The sequence below is a fragment of the Drosophila subobscura genome, chromosome O (genome assembly GCF_008121235.1).
Source record: "Drosophila subobscura isolate 14011-0131.10 chromosome O, UCBerk_Dsub_1.0, whole genome shotgun sequence".
Taxonomy (NCBI): Eukaryota; Metazoa; Arthropoda; class Insecta; order Diptera; family Drosophilidae; genus Drosophila; species Drosophila subobscura.
The window spans coordinates 9,909,135-9,925,408 of NC_048533.1; the positions used below are offsets into that span (position 1 = coordinate 9,909,135).

The window sequence follows — 16,274 nt, forward strand, 5'->3', positions numbered from 1 at the left end:
AAGCTGCCATGTTAATTAACGCATAATTTTCAGGCCTGTCGTAGTCTTTTTTTCTGTGTTTTTAGAGGTTTTGATAAATGGGTTCAGGTTCAGGTTACCCTCTCTGAACAGATCTGTGGGTCTCCTCCGATTACCGATTACCCCAATGACAGTTCGTACGAGTAAAATGCTTGAATAATTATAAAATTATTACCCAATTATACGGTGTACATACGGTGTACATAAAAGTACTTCTACTTTAACCTGAAGCTTATTTTGTATGCGAATGTGCAACAATTTCGCTCTCTCTCTCTCAGGCTGGGAAAAATTTCACTTTTATTTCTATGGCAAGCTATGGCGGGCTTTACTCTCGCTTTTGCCGCAACAGCAACGCTAATAAATAAAATAAATGGCAGTGGAAATTGTCTGTCTAACGGTCTGTTTGTCGTTTGTGGATGTGGATGTGGATGTAGAGGATGTTCCAACCCATCCGTTGAGAGAGCTCCCCCGAGAGCTGCACCGTTGAAGATAGTTTCGGTACTTCTTTCTAATTGGAAGATCCATAAATGTGAGATCTAGTTTTGGCAGATGATCGAAAGAAAGGAAGAAAAAGCGAGGCCACTTAATCTTTATTGAACTATAAGTTTCCCTTAAAAAAGAAACCATAATTTTCTCCACTGTAAGCCATAATAAAAATGTACGCCTTTGCACGCACTGGCACTAGCACAGATATTTTCCGCTTAGCCGACAACCCTGAGCCATTCGCCATTTCAGCCAACATCCAACACCTTGAGCCATGAGCCATGAGCCAGAGGCAAGCGATTTCCTTCCTTGTAGCCCCCGAAAGGGCAACACTGGAGGAAAAATTTAAATGAAATCGTGTTCAAGCGGAAAATGCACTCAGAGTTAAGTGGAGTTTCGGGGGGAGCAGAGAGCACAGAGCTGCGCGGAGAGAGGCGCAGGAGTTGTAGTGGTAGTGGAGGAGAGTATCTAATAAAATGCACATTATTGCGAATTCGTTATGGCCGCAAGAGTGGAGGCTCCTCGAGGCTCTCTTTGGGATGCGGGCCATGCAATTATTTGTGCGACTCCCTCCTCCATCCAAAGCCAGCTTCAGTACGGCCTTCACCTCTCTCTCTCTCGCTCTCTCTTTCTCTTTGTCTCTCTCTCCTTTTTGACAGTGTTGTGAAGCGACAATTGCCGCAATGTGACGACAGATGTGTGTTGCTGCCTTGGCGGCTTAGGAATTTGCGCAATTTGCAGCTGAAAGAGCAACAGCCAGAGCTGGAGCCGCAGATGGAGCTGAAGACGGGGCAACCTCCACAACCTCCTCCGCCTCAAGCATCCACAGAACGGGAGAGTGACTTATGCGCAGGCCACAGCCAAGCGCCAAGAATGGAAGATCGAAGCGAATGATACCCTGCAAGACAAATGATCCCACCTGATCCCACTTAAATAAATGATCCCGATCCACAATCTTTATCGATCCCAACCATGTAGATCCAGTTATCAGTGCTAAATATCAGTCAGATGGCAAATACTTTCTTTCTTTCCATAGTTAAAATGCCCTTTCTCCAGCAAAGGGTACAACAAGCGACGAGTTTTGTGTGGCAGACACGAAAATTGTTGCCTCCCAAGTAAACAAACTTTTCTTTCCATCGCTCCTCGTACACCGTACACCTCTCTTCATCTCTCTCTCTCTTTCGCTGTGTTGGCCCGGCCTGAAGCCGGTTGTGTGTGTTTTGTTATTAGTTGGCCCCCAGACAATGTTGACCATATGTGCCGTGAAGCGAGAGGGAGAGAATGGCAGGGAGAGGGTAAAGGCGAGGGATTGGTATGCGTGCGTTTGTTGGCCTTTTGACGCACTTCCCCCCGTTGCAGCTTCTCCCGCGATCATCTCCTGCTGTTGCTGCAAGTTCAGTGACTGTTCAGTGTGTCTGGTCTGTCTGCAATCTGCTCGGGACTCCGACTCCGACTCCAAGCAGACACTATGTAGCAGCAGATCACAATCAGTTAACGCTCCATCCATTGATCATCAGAGGAGAAGAGACTGGTGGGCTGGCAGGCTGGAAGGTTTGTAAGACTTTGTAAAAGGAGACCACTCTTTAAAGGCCACTCCCCTCGTCATGTTTGGCATCTGTTTTGCATTTGCCAACACTGTCAAATGAGCCATGTTCCTCCACTTACTAAATGGACAATTTCCGCCTGCGACCAGTCATAAAATCAACAATCATTATCTATTTATAGATGGGCCATAGAGAGCTGCCTTAGGGGGAGACACCGGACCTTATCGCTGGAGAGTCTCCGTCTTTAAACCGACTGGAACTTGACATAGTTAACGCAATCAGTCATATTCGCTGGGAGCCGATTAGTGGAACAAAAGTAGTGGCACATACTTGAGTGCGTTTTTCTTTAATAAATCAACAATCAATGGCCTTTGTCCATGGCCCTGAAAAGGTGTCTTTAATGCGAAAAAAAGCTGGAGATAGCTGAAAGTACAAAAAGTTGGTGGATTCCCCTCATAATGGAAGTGTCTTGTGCTGGTAAATGAATTATATAGAATGGAAAATATTAAGAAGAAAGACTTTGCTGATCGGCACTCAAAAAACTATTAGTTTAGCGAATAAATTACACATTTTCCTGTCTATTTTCTGGCTCTTCTGTCTTGCGCGAGGTTTTTCTTAGCAGTTTAGGGTGGGCTTCGATCGTGATCGTTTAATTATTCCGTAATAAATTCCATGCAAAGTAACTGAAAATCACCATCTACGCTGCCTCTTGGCTTTGCTTTGATTTTATATCATATCTTTCTCTCTCTCCCTCTGTCTCTCTGCCATAAATATTTATATAGCCATAAGCCATAAAAGTCTATGTACCAGTGCTCTTCTTACAACGATTCCGCATTAGCAGTCAGTCGCACACGATAATGAAACCATTAGAGGAGGAAGCTCCAACGTTTTATCTCTAAGCTCCAACTCTAAAGCTGCACTTGTAAAACTGTAAATTGTACATGGAATGGTATGAAGGGAAAGCTCCGGGGTAATGGCAAGGGAGAAGCTTTTTTCCATATGCATGCACTTGACATTTGGTGTTCTTCCAGAGGTCTTTCGGTTTCTTCTTCTGTCGATGAGCTTGAGTTGTCATAAATTTGTTTTCACTTAATGGCTTTAGCTTTTGGCTTCGGCGTTTTCTTCTTCTATTTTTCTGTTATTTTTATTAGTTTTTAGCTCTCGCAATGTCTCTATCTCCGTCTCTTCGCTGCTGTCTCTGTCTCTGTTTCTGCTGCTTCTCTTCTCTTCTCTTCGCTGTTTATTTAAACACAACAATTTGTATTTTTGTCACGAAGCTTTTCCCACGTCTTGTAATTGTTTGCATTTTGTATTTTAAAGCGTTTTCTAATTTGTGTGCCTCTTTGGGATCGTCATTCTGCCTTCAGTTCTTTGATTAACTTTTCATATAGAGAGGCCGTAGAGGCATTCTACGACCATTCTTATGGTGAAAATGTCTACACTTTATGGATTTTTGATCAACAAAGAAAGTCCAAAAGCCAGACGCCTGCCCCATGGGTAGGTTCTCCTTCTCCCCCTCTCCCGGGACGTGTGGCATTGTAAAGAATTTTAACTGGGTTGTTGCTTGGGTTATAGAAAGTTTGTTCATCGCTGGGATTGGGTCAATTAATAATGGGATTTATCGATGGAGAGAGAGAGAGAGGGAAAGTAAGTGCTGCAACTCTTGCATGGAAGTTAGTTAAAGTGTCTGCCAATGTCTGTGATCTGCTCACTCAACCGAATGCTCTGTCAGTTACACACAGCAGGAACCATTGGAAACATTCTCAGTTGCTATAGAAACAAATTACCAAACCAATTAATCAACCTCCACGAAACTATCTCGATTAAGAGCTTACATTCAAATACTCTTTTCAGGATATAGAATCAGCCATTGCACATGCATAGTTTAGGAAAATAAAAACAATTTCCAACATCAAATAAATAAATAAATGGGTAGTAGATCTGAGTAGGAGTACTCTTCCGCATCCTCTCAAATAAAACATCGCTGGTGTTCTCCTCTGCAATGGGATTTGTGGTGCGGCTCGTTGGGTTTTTATGATCAATTAGCCAAATGATCTGATCGCAGAGCCAGAGCCAGAGTCAGCGTTTGATCTTCAAATGTGTGGCCAACAGATCCAACAGATGGATCTTTGAATGGATCTGCTTTGGTGCTGAACTAGAGGAGAGGTGCAGGGGGGCCATGGAGATCCTTGATCACTTTGCGTGCGTTAGAAATTCTCTGTGTTCTTTGCGTTTTAATTGCATATTTATTAGTGACTGGCAATTGAAATAAATTGCACAAATACACGAATCCCTCGAATTTGGGATGGCTTCCAGATACATCTCTGCCTTTGGCGCCACGCAGGCAATAAAAAAGTTTATTTTCGCACACACCGCAAAAAGTACGAGACCGACGACCAAGTTTTTTGTTCATCTTAATTGAAAAGTGGCGGGGATGGGACGCGGTCCCCGGCCCCAATAAAAGAGGTACAGATACTGAGACTGCGAACAAGAATTCTTATTTGGGAGATTTGTCAAGAATTTGGGCTTTGTTTTGCCTTAGCCCCTTTGGCCATTTGATGGATAGTTCTTTCAAGTTCTGATCCCAATCAATTTTAATTGTTTGCGATACCACTCCGTCGAATCATTATTGATTCTCCTCTCTATAGATTCCGCCGTTCGTCTCGTGATCTTCCCCTATAGACACTGTAGTCGAGACTCTACTCGCAGTCTGCTGCCAGCATAATTTTCTATAATTTGTTTGTCGTTTGCAAAGCAAAGCTGTCAAATCAACAGAAAAGATGGCAAAAATAGCAAATGGCAACCAGAAACAGCCTGGCCTGGCCTGGCCTGGCTGATCTTTAGGAATTTCTTGTTCTTGGCGCTCTAAGCAAAAAATTAAAATATCGCCTGCATAGAAGCGCACTTGGCAGAGGGTGTGTAGGGTGCTGGTGTTGGTGCTGTTGCTGTTGCTGTGGTGTTCGAGGGGAGAGAAGAGGCGGTTGCGTTACGCATTCTTGGCTCTACAAATTATGCAGTTTGCCATATATTTTGGCAAAATATGTAGAAAGACCAAGAAATATCTTTATTTAATGGGTAAACGTTGCCAGCATTTAAAATATAATTGGGTGACACTGGCAATAGGTTAGAGGTGCACACCAAACTGGTTTTTAGATTCCCTAAACTCCCCCATAAAGTCAGATCAAATCTGAACAATAATATCCCAAAAGTTGGCATATGAAAGCCCCGTACAATATTCGATCTGCGATCCCCACTTTGCATTTGCTTTATATGCATTCCCCTTTTCTTTAGACACCACATTTTATGGGCTTGAACTCTTTTATCTAATAAATTTCTCGTTAATCTTATCTTTCTTGCAGGCTTAAATGTAGCCATAAAATCATACGACGAAACGATGCCTAACAGCTTTTTATGGTAAGTTCACGCCTCCTCCTCCCATCTCTGAAGTGCACTTTGATATCGTTTGCCAAATTTGTTCATAAACTTGTACTTCATACACAAACCAATGTTATTAACGTATCGGATTGGAATTTGCAGTCTGTATCTTACGAGTACGCCACACCCTTGAATCGTGAGTGGATGGAATTATCCATTATTAATCGGACATTGCTTTCCGATAATTTATGGTTAAAGAAAGCGGCGAGCACGGTACTGTACTGTACCTCCCGATTCGCAATTTATGGCTGCATGTAACGCATATTAATAGAGTATTTTTGAGTCAAGCTGATTATGCTTGCCATTGCTGGAGATTCAGTTTAACGAACGAATTACAGCAACTTGAATGTCTCACCGGGGTACTAAGCCACACTGGGAGAGAGCTTGAAAGACAGAAAATAGTAATAAAAAAATTTAAATGTAGAAAATATATTCTTTCTGGATGAGTGGAAATGGAAGTACAGAAAGAGAGAGAGATTGACAGCTGTGACACTCATCAATCTGTGAGAGTTCAAGGAGCTAAAGTGAAAGCTGTAAAGAATTTACTCGGAACATTTTCAAGACAAACCAACTGAGCTTACGTGAAGTGCAACCCCCCGAATAATGGATCAGAGAGCTGACAGAAAATGTACTTTGATTTCCGCAATAAGCATGAGCATGCCCCGATTCCCAGTAACAGTCCCTAGTCCAGTCCCTCGAGATTTTTTCCCGCACACACGCATAAGTCGTGTACATATGTATGTATGTGTGTACTATGTATGTGCGTATATTAACCACCTGCTATAAATCAGATGATCCGACTTTTATGCGCTCCAGTTGTAATCCAAATATAAAGTTTTCTATTTTCGAGGCACTGGCTGCAGTGGCAGGCGCCGGTTCAAAGTGCGTGAACAGTGGCTGTGCCCCCGCGATAATTTATGGCAAATGGAATCGAAATATTTTACAGAGCATACAATTTAAATTAGTGAAATGTGGTGGAAAAAAAGGAATGCAAAATATACATATACTTATGTCTAAATATTTGGCCCAAACAATAAAAGCTTTTATTTCGTTGATTTCGTTGCTTTTTAATGTTTGCCAGACAATGCGTAAACGAAAACAAAGTCCCCGAAAATGGAGCAGAACAGAAGGGGAAAGAAGCACGAACGATGGAGACTGAAGAGAGTGGAGAGAGAGAGAGAGAGAGTGAAAGAAATGCAATGAAAATTGAGTTATAAAAGAAGAAGACGACGGCGACAGACGACGACAGAAGAGGACAGCGCTAAAAATGCTGCGCCCCACAGAAATAGAGCAAGGCATGTGGATAGAAATGAAAGAAATTAGATGAAAATAGGTTCTATATAATTATATATACTATGTGAATATATATATTTGTATGTGCGTGTGTGCGTATATCCATTCTATATATATCCAACATATTTGTAGAGAGAGAGAGAGATAGAGCTCCCTGTCTTGGGAGCCAGACGACAGGAATTCTTCTCGCGCGCATTCTATTTTCTTGCTTTATTTTCCTCCTTTTGGGGCGCTAAGACATTTTGGGACAACTGAATTTATGGCGCCTCTCATTTACTTTCCTCTGGGGAGTCGGAATTTGCCAGATCAGACCTGAAACGTGCAAACCCGAAAGAATGTTTAGTTTCAACCCAACTATACCTGAGTATTTCTGACCATAATCCATGGTTCCGCAGCCAGAGCTTGGGGTTGGGGTTCTTCAAAGACTATCTAGATCTCATTTAAGTTTTCTTTTTTTATGTGACAATCTTTTATGGCCCATACCTGGCGATGTCTTGTCTTTTGTCAAATCGTAAAACGCTCAGCAGGTCAATAATTTTGTGTGGCTGGTTGTGTTCGCCCTCTGTCGTGAAACCCTTTACATGGACTTTCTATAGATTTACGAGTTGAGCATTTAAATATGTCCACAAATGACATATTCTCGGGTTTACTTTTAGATTATGATATGATATGATATGCATGATAATACTCGTAATTCGTTTTTCGTAGCTCAATGGTGGAGGGGGAGACCGAGGCGACACGTGTTTTGAAAGTCAACTTGTGAAGAAAACATTTGATGGACATATGGGACAGGTTGAAGAGCCGCCGAAGAGACACTCATAATTGTATAAACTTTTTGAATAGACGCTCATCAGCAGAGCCATTTCTTGATTCTTTTATTCTTTCCGTTTTCTGTCAATGTTTAGCATTTTGTTTTGAGCCCTGGAGCTGAAGCTTTATTATTATGCGATCACCCCACAAGAGAAACCAATTTCCAAAGCAAACGAGCCACAGACTTGTAAACTTTTTCTTAGAAATTGTAGGCCCTTTTACTTGGTGGTTTGGTGGTTTGGTGGTTTGGTGGTTTCAACGGAAGAGGTTATTCTTGTCGTTTGGGCAACGTTGGCAACATTGTCAGTTGCCCCCCAGAACATGCACAGGAAACACAAAAAGAAAGGTAACATGTTAATTGACCAAGTTCCAAGCATGTTCCAAACAGCAGAATGCCTGTTGAATGCTGGCCACTGTTCAAGTTAGAACTAATGATAGAATCGACTGTTTTGTTGTTGAAGTTGTGTAGAAAAGTTATGTGGGAAATATAGAAATTCTAAGCAAAGGTACCTTAAGATTTTATGCAAACTTATTTCGTGTTCGAGTCTCACTGGGATGGAGCTAGTGGTAGATATGTGTTGTGCACTCTTTTAAAGTATTGCTAAGCTACTCTGTGAGAGTATTGCACAGGAAACATGTTTTCTTCATTGTGGTTATAGAAATGTTTATTAAAAATATTTGGAAAGAGGAAAGAGAGGGAAACCCCATTAAAAGCAAGCGAAACATACACCATTACAATAAATTTGCTCTTCCTTTATTGAGGAACATTTTTCGGTTTATTTCTCATTTACCCCACAAGTTTATACTCCCCAAATTCTTAATTAAAATATTAAAAATGCATGCCCACGAAATGAGGCACGACACTCGTATAATATTTCACGGTCAAAAGTCGTTGTCGTCTCCAAAGGAATGGTAGCAGGCGGAGCAGCGGAAGGGTCGGAGGAGATTAATCGATAATAGAGGGTAGAGGGTAGAGGAGAAGAACACCTACAGGAATCTGATGATGGAATATGCTTAGAAGGAGGAGGAGGCGGAGGAGCAGTAGCTTCGTAGAGCGATGTTGATGATGACGACCACAAAACTCGCTGATGATGACTTGGCTACTCTTGGCTCCTCTTCAGGTGGCACTTCACACTCCACTCCACTTCTGGCGGTACAAAACAGTAGCGAAAAATTGTTCAACTTCATTTGTTGCTGTTGTTGCTGTGTTGCCCCCGAGACCTGGCATTATTTCTTGTTTCTTTATGATTATTTCTTCTTCTACTTTGTATATTGTAAACATTTGAACATTTCCCAACTCCGATTCCCACGCATATTTCTCCTCTGCCTCCCCCTGCCACTCGTTATAATATAAAATAATTTTGTTGTGGTTGCGGCCCACTCTTTGGGGCTGCTGCCGGAGTTTCGGCTGAGGCCAGAAGATTATATAATCTGCCTTTCTTCGGAGAGTGTTCAAATGCGTTTTTTCCTGCAGCTAAACTTGGAACTGGGATCCCTGGGGTACCTGCGGTGGGCAAGTGTTGAGTGCTGTCTTGATGAGCTCGATAAGAAAAAGAGTTCTTACACCTACCCACAATGTCTGTCTGTTTGTCTGTCTGCCCTGCCCTGTCTGTATTGTGTTTTGCGGTATGAGACTATATAAACGTTTTGACAGCCACCGAGAGTATCTTTCTTGCATTTAAATAAAGGCTTAAAGGCGAATTCGGGTCATGTTAAACCGCAATGGCGCTTATTATCTTCTTTTATTCTTTTTTTTGGCCAAATGAAATTTATATGCAAGTTGACAAGACAGACGCAAGGCTTGGGCTTGGGTTTGGGTTTGGGTTTCCTCTGCATTTCTCACTCTCGCATGCAGATTTGATTGTTTTCTGGCTCTGGCTCTGGCTTTGGCTTTGTGCGGTTAAGGAAACATTTATCTTGGCAGCTGCTCAAATTGCATAAAGTCCAAGTGGATCACTGCTTACGGCTGAGATCTGGAATCTTTTCAGTTTGAATGAAACTCAATAAATTTACAAAAAATAGAGTCAGAGTGTGTTCCTTTAGCCAGTGTGTGCACATCGTTAAACCCTGCAGCAAACCCACAGAAAAAGTCTCAGCAATTACATGCGAAATAAAATCTAGAGCAGAGCACAAGAATTTGGCAATTGGGGGATGATTGTTGGTGCTTGGTGCTTGGTTGGTTCTCTCAAAGTGATTCGCATTGTAGGAGCACGGGAGAGACGCAACGAACGGTAAAAGCGCTAAATCCCCGAGAGGAGAGACAGCAGAAGTAAAGATTATCATGTTAATTTTTAAATGCTGCCGCTGCCGCTGCCGCTGCCGCTGCCTCTACCGCCTCTCTTTTTGCATTAATTGTTGATGTGACTCTGTGACTCGTGGGGGAATTTTATCTTTTGTTTGGCTCTTGGCTTAAAGATTTTTTGATGCTTTTCTTTTTTGGCTCGTTGGCATTTCAATTAAATTATAAAAATAACAATTTGCTAATTTGTATATCACATCGCTGTATCTGTAGCTGTATCTGTAGCTGTATCTGTAGGTGTATCTGTGTCTGTGTCTGATGATGAAGATGACAATGAAGACGAAGTCGTTCTCTTGTGGTTGACATTCCCCATGTGGGCGAGCGTCTCTGCTTTGTAGCTTGAAGTTCTTGCTTGTTTGGTTTTCTAAAGAATCTCCTCTCCCCATCAGCATCACAGCATCAGCATAAAGTTGGCTGAAAGATGATATCATATGCGGCATAGGTTGCCAAATGGAATTGCAATGCCAGAGATGGAGGAGGAGGAGAAGCAGAATGAGAAAGAGTAACCCAATTGTGTCTGTCTGTCCATCAAAGTGATGTTCCCTCTTCCGCATGCAAAAATATCTTAACCTGTCTGTACATCGTTTCTGATGTTTGGCGTTGAATGCATGAGTCACGCAGCTCGTATCACGGATCAGGCAGTCCCAGACCCGTCCAGTCACTTTTTATTTTCTTTTCATTTATTTTTTAAGGATGTGCTGATTAAAATTTACGCACAAGGTCATTCCGTCTGTGCGGCTTAAGCCCTTTTAGACATGAAAATTAATGCATGGCATAAATATTGCCAGCCCATGCCCATGCCCATTCCCATCCACGATGAGGATCCACTGCGATTCGATCCTCCAGTCGCATTTAGCTTAATCAACAACTGGTTGGAGCTGCTCTGCGTGGAGGAGGGTCGCTCTTGTTCCTCGTGAACTTGCGCTCTGGCTTGGCCTCAAACTTCGTGCTGGCTGAGGTTCATGGCAACGAGTGGCACAGCTGCGCGCTTAGAAAATGCTTTCCACAAACGACACATTTCTGTCATCATCAATAATGCCGCCATATAGACACTTCTTGTGGCCTGCCGCCTTATGCCTTTTGCCACACAGCAACAACAGCAGCAGCAGCAGCAGCAGCAGCAGCATTAACCGCAACAAAAGCAACAAACAAATTGGCACAATTTCTCCTCCATATGCGTGTTATGTTGCAAACGCCATGTGGCATCGGGGCAGCATCATCCATGGAGCAACAGTGCCGCAGCAGCAGCAGCTGACATCTCTTGCGGCTGTGCAACATTCAACGTTCAACGTTCAACTCTCTTTTTTTTATATTTGTTGCAGATTTGCTGCCTGCCGGCTGTGCAATATTTAACATAAATTGTGGCACAGCTGCCGCCAAAACGTTCTCCTCAAGCATGATTTTTGCGTACCCTGTTTTTGTCGGGTGGTTTCTTTTCAAACCCTTTGGAATCTTTTCGCATAAACATTTTCCACACCCGTTTCCATCTTTCCACCGAATATCTGTATGTATAAACGAATCTAAATATTCATATTTATGAATCAATATTTATTCATCGCTGTTCCAGGGTATTCCTTTACTCCTTAGAATCTTTCTAGTCCGAGTGAACTTTCTAGTCCGTAGAGTGAATGCCGCCTGCCGCCTGATCCTTTAATCAAACAGTTAGCGGCGCCCCCGCGCAAGATTGCTTTTGGTGCAACCTTGATAGAGGCGTTGCCTCAACGTTGCAACGTGCTCCCATGCCACCTACCCTATCCCAGGTTTCATTTTGGGCGAATTGGAGCGCGTGCCGCCGTTGCAGCTTCGTCTTGCCTTCGCCCCGCGCCTCTTGCTACCTTTTCCGTCTGTGGTTTTTGACTTTGCTTTTGCTTTTGGCCGTTGACGTTGCAGTTTTCTAATGCCATGCAGCTGTGTCAAGGCGCTAACAAATTTACGAGTATGTTCCCATATGTCTGTCTGTCCGTCGCTCCGTCCCTCCGTCTCTCTGTCCCTGTGTCTGTTTTAGGCCATGCTGCTGCTGCTACTGTCTTTTGTGGCTTTAATTAACGGTCAGCGGAAACTTATGCGCTTTTGTCTACCATCGTTTGTGCCCCCGTCCATCTTGAGTATTTTTCCGATTTCGCTGTGTGTTGCCTGTGTCTTGGGTTACCTCCACCATCCCATCCCAACACAGTTCCGCTTTCGGTGGAAGGTTCCGCCCTCTCCCTCTCCCTCTCTTAGCTTGTGGTTATCTTTTTTTTTGCTTTTTGCATATCGATATGCCTTTCCTTTCTGCCTCTGCCTCTGCTCTGCCACCAACCCACTTTTTCCGTTGTTGTTGGCTGCTTTTTCTGTGGCATGCTGCGACGATATGTCAATGTTCTATATGCCTGACTGATTTGACTGAACCATAAAAAAGAGACACACAGAGAGAGAGAGAGAGAGAGAGAGAGAGAGAGAGAGCGAGAGAACTGTTGCTGTTTTATGTACATAAAAACACGATCAACTGTCAACTTTTGTGAACTTCCGGTTAGTGTTTGGCTCTGGCCCACCGGCCACCGGCCACTGGCGCTGACGATGCTCTGCCGCTCTGCGGATCGTTGGTTCGGGCCTAATGGATTCTTTTTTTGTGGTACCCTGCATGGAAAGAGAGCGTATTGGTTAAGTGTTTATCTCGTGTAGCAGGTTGAACAGAAGACCAAGAATATTGATTTAAAGACATTACTCTTCATTTCATATATTTAATATTTTAAAAGGTGAAATAAAATAAGTGCAATTACCTGGTATGGCCACAGCCGATACATCGACCATTAAATGGTTCTTTGCTTTGTTTTCGGTTCTCAACTAATGGCAACAGCAACAAAAATGAATAAAAACAAAAAAGAGAGCGAAGGGGAAACATATTGTTCGAGTCTTTGTATTTTGAAAGGTTTTGCTTTTAATTCTATGAATTTCGGTGTGTCCACCTCACCGTTCTGTCTGTTGTTTCCGCGCACTAAAAGCTTCTGGGGGATGATTCCGAGTTACCAATTTCTGTAACTCTTAGAGTACAGAGAGAGAGAGAGAGAGAGAGAGTGTTCGATGGAGGGTACCCAATGGATTAACGATCAATGCCTTGGCGCCTGTCAATTAGTGGCCTCCTGCTTGTTGCTTTTGCCTGAAGCTGTTGAAGTTTTCTTCATTTGTTTGCCGTTGCTATTTGCTTTTTGCTATTTTCTGCGCGCTAATCAAATGCTCAAACATCATTGTCGTGTCATAAATTGGTATAAATAATGCACATGGATGATCACAGCACAAGTTTTAACAATAGAAATCATTCAGCTTCGGCTTGGCCTCTGCCAGTCCGTCTACCATTTCGCATTTCCCATCTCTCCGGCATCATCTCCGGTTTCCCGAACAATCACTTTCGGCATTCGGCAAAGGTTCAATGCTCTGACTGTGTTCGGATACACTCTCGTACACAGTGGAAGTTCGTGCAGACTCCACACCAATGGATGTTGATGTTGATGATGGTCGCATCGCAGCATAACAGTCAAAACAACCGAAAAACTGATGATGACAGAAAATAAACAAGAAACTATAATGACTACAAGCCGAAGCTGCAACAGCAACAGCAACAGCTACAGCATCATGCAACAGCAACAGCCGACCATCGCCATAATCGTAGCAACAATGTTGCTGCATTTGGCCTTATCGAAGCTGTGGCAGGCCACAAAGCCAATGGCACTCGCAACGAAGGAGATGGAGATGGAGTGGAGTTGGAGTGGGGGAGCCAAAGAGCACCATAAACATGGCTTAGTATGGTGACACTTGGCGGTGCCTTTTCTTTATTATTTGTTGATAGGGCAACACTGGCAGTCTGAATCAATTGAGAAAAGAAACTCGATTTTGGGGAAGGTTTTTATAAGCAGAAAATGCGGCTCTCCGTAGTGTGGTAAAAAAATGATTACATTTATTTGTAAGCCTCTAGAACTGTGTTTAACGCTTTGCACTCTTCCACCGATTTATAGTTTCATTTCGAAGCGTGCCTCTCCCCTATATAAAAAACAATGATTACCAATTCCAATGAAAATGGATGGCAGGAAATTAACTCAAACGCAAAAAGTGTAATTAAATGGAAAAATTATCCACAAAACAAAGCCAAATAAAGTGCGCAAAATCAGTGCGTGATCGTGTGATCGTGTGCTGCCCGCTGCCCGCTGCCAGTGTTGCAATTGTGGGCTTGCACACACAATTATCATCATGTTTCGGTGCAGGCACTGCACTTCGCTGTATTTGAATGATTTCACGGTAGTGTAGTCTATTGTTTTGCATTTTGCAATGCAGAAAATGCAGAAACAGCAGCAGAAAACATGCAAACTAAACTTTGGTTTTGTGTTCTGTTATTAGTGCCAGGGACACACAGCCAGCGTGTGGCCAGTGTGGCCACACATTCTGATTTCTATTGAATCGAAAATCACAATTTAGTCAGGGAAATAGCGAATCGCTTGGCTTATGTCATCTCCGTGATTTGTGTTGCTGTTGCTGCTCAAATGAATAATAACAAATGCTCGCAGAATGTGTGTTGTGTTAGATTATTTCTATAATTAAATAGCACATCGAATCGAGATGCTTTGAACATGACAAATACCGCAAATACTTTGGTGCTTCCCTGCAGCTGTTTTGCCGCTTTGCCTGCCGCTAAACCAAACAATTGTTTAGAATCTATATCCGACAAATGAGGCATGCCTCTGAGGCGCTGTCTGATTCATTTCTGAATCGAGACGTGTCCGAAATAAAGCCCAAAAACAGTCCCGAAAGCTTACACAAGTGTTTTTTTTGGTAGCCAAATTGTCTGAGGAGTTTGTTATTTTATTATGTAATCAAAATAAGTTATAGATCGCCCCCCCCCCCAGCAGAACTCGTTTTTTCGCTGGCTGTCTGAATGTTGAACTTGATTGCGAAATTATATACGAATGCTAATCGTGTTCAGTAATCGCTTCGGATTAGGCTATAGAATCTCTGAGTTGTCTCTGCATCGATTATGCATGTGCATAAATTATAGACAAACTGTAAATTATATGGCAAATTAGGTGGAATGGAAGAGGCAAGCGGTTGGCCTTTAAATCTGGATTTTGCTCTAAAATAAAGCATGGAAATAGCAAGAATGATTCGGAGAGAGCGAGATGAAGCCAATCTCTGTGGGGAATGTTTTTTAATAGAGATAATAGAAGGCACCTGCCTCGATTGGGTTTTTGTCGAAGGACTAACCGAGCAGTCAATCATCAAAACGGAATGCTTTCTAGTAATTCCCTCCTACAGAGACCCCCTTCAGTCGTTAGTCTAAAATGTATTATTAGCGCTTTATAAACAATGCAAAATAGCAAAGAAAAATCTTAAGAAAGAAAACGTAGCCGCAATTTTGCGCCTTTCACATTTTGAGCAAACGTAAATATTCACAAGAAAAAGAGAGAACCAGCAAAACCCTCCACATTCTCCATTCTCCATTTCAGTCTGTCGTTTTGGAGTGTGAAATTGTGTTTATGCGCGGAATGTACGGCGGATTGCCTGCGTATTAAGAACTGCGTCTCAGACTTTGTGGAATTGTAAACACAATCCCTCTGTAGGCCTTTTCTTTCTTTGCATCCTCCAGCCAAACACACAAATGAAATTTATTAATTAAGCGCTAAGGAAACGAAAACCAAAAGTGCGAAAATGTTTACACAACAGCGAAAAGGGAAGCGAGAACGGGCCGAAAGACAGCTGCAAAAATACGAGCGAGCGAGCCCAGCGAGCGTATTTTATTTACTTTTTGTCCAATGAATGAATTTTCAGCTTTCGGTTCAGGGCCAAGGGGCGTGTAGTGGTTATTAATAAATGTGAGCTGATAATGTGACAGAAATGTGCCAAATATATACGTAGTTGTCCGATTTTCTTGGTTTAAATTTTCCACAACACTTTCACATCTCAGGGTCGTCATCGTCATGGCTTAAAAATAAACCAAAATTGCATGAAATATATTCTCAAAAGCGAATTGACATTGAAAATGTTGCAGAAATAAACTTTTACGATAAAGTAAACAACAAATTGGCGAATCTGTTAATACGTTCGTTGTTCGTTGATGCAAAGTTTATTTGTGGTCATTAATTTAAAATTTAAAATGTACGCAAAGGCAAAGTAGAGATTCCGTTCCATTCCATATATTCCTTACACTTTGATGAGAGCGAGACACAGAGCGAGAGTCACCTCTGCCGCCACCTGAAGCTAAGTTTTGTTGGGGGTGGGGAGAGCAATAGAATCACTCACATGTGTGCATATGTATGTATGTGAGAAACAGAGACGAGACGAGTGTGAGGAGTGAGATATGCGAAATATATGGAATGAGTGGCAGGAGCAAGCTCGTGAATGAAATGAAGAACGAGAAATCTTCACTC

The 16,274-nt window shown here is 42.5% G+C and overlaps 1 protein-coding gene across 5 annotated transcripts in view; it reads left to right on the plus strand.

Moving 5' to 3' along the window:
- Positions 1-16,274, plus strand: part of LOC117898646 (uncharacterized protein CG43427) — a 61,307-nt gene that overhangs the window by 6,882 nt on the left and 38,151 nt on the right. For all 5 annotated transcript variants that reach the window (XM_034808211.1, XM_034808212.1, XM_034808210.1 and 2 more), the window contains exon 3: positions 5,405-5,459. The gene's annotated coding sequence lies outside the window, so the exon portion shown is untranslated. The remainder of the gene's footprint in view (positions 1-5,404; positions 5,460-16,274) is intronic.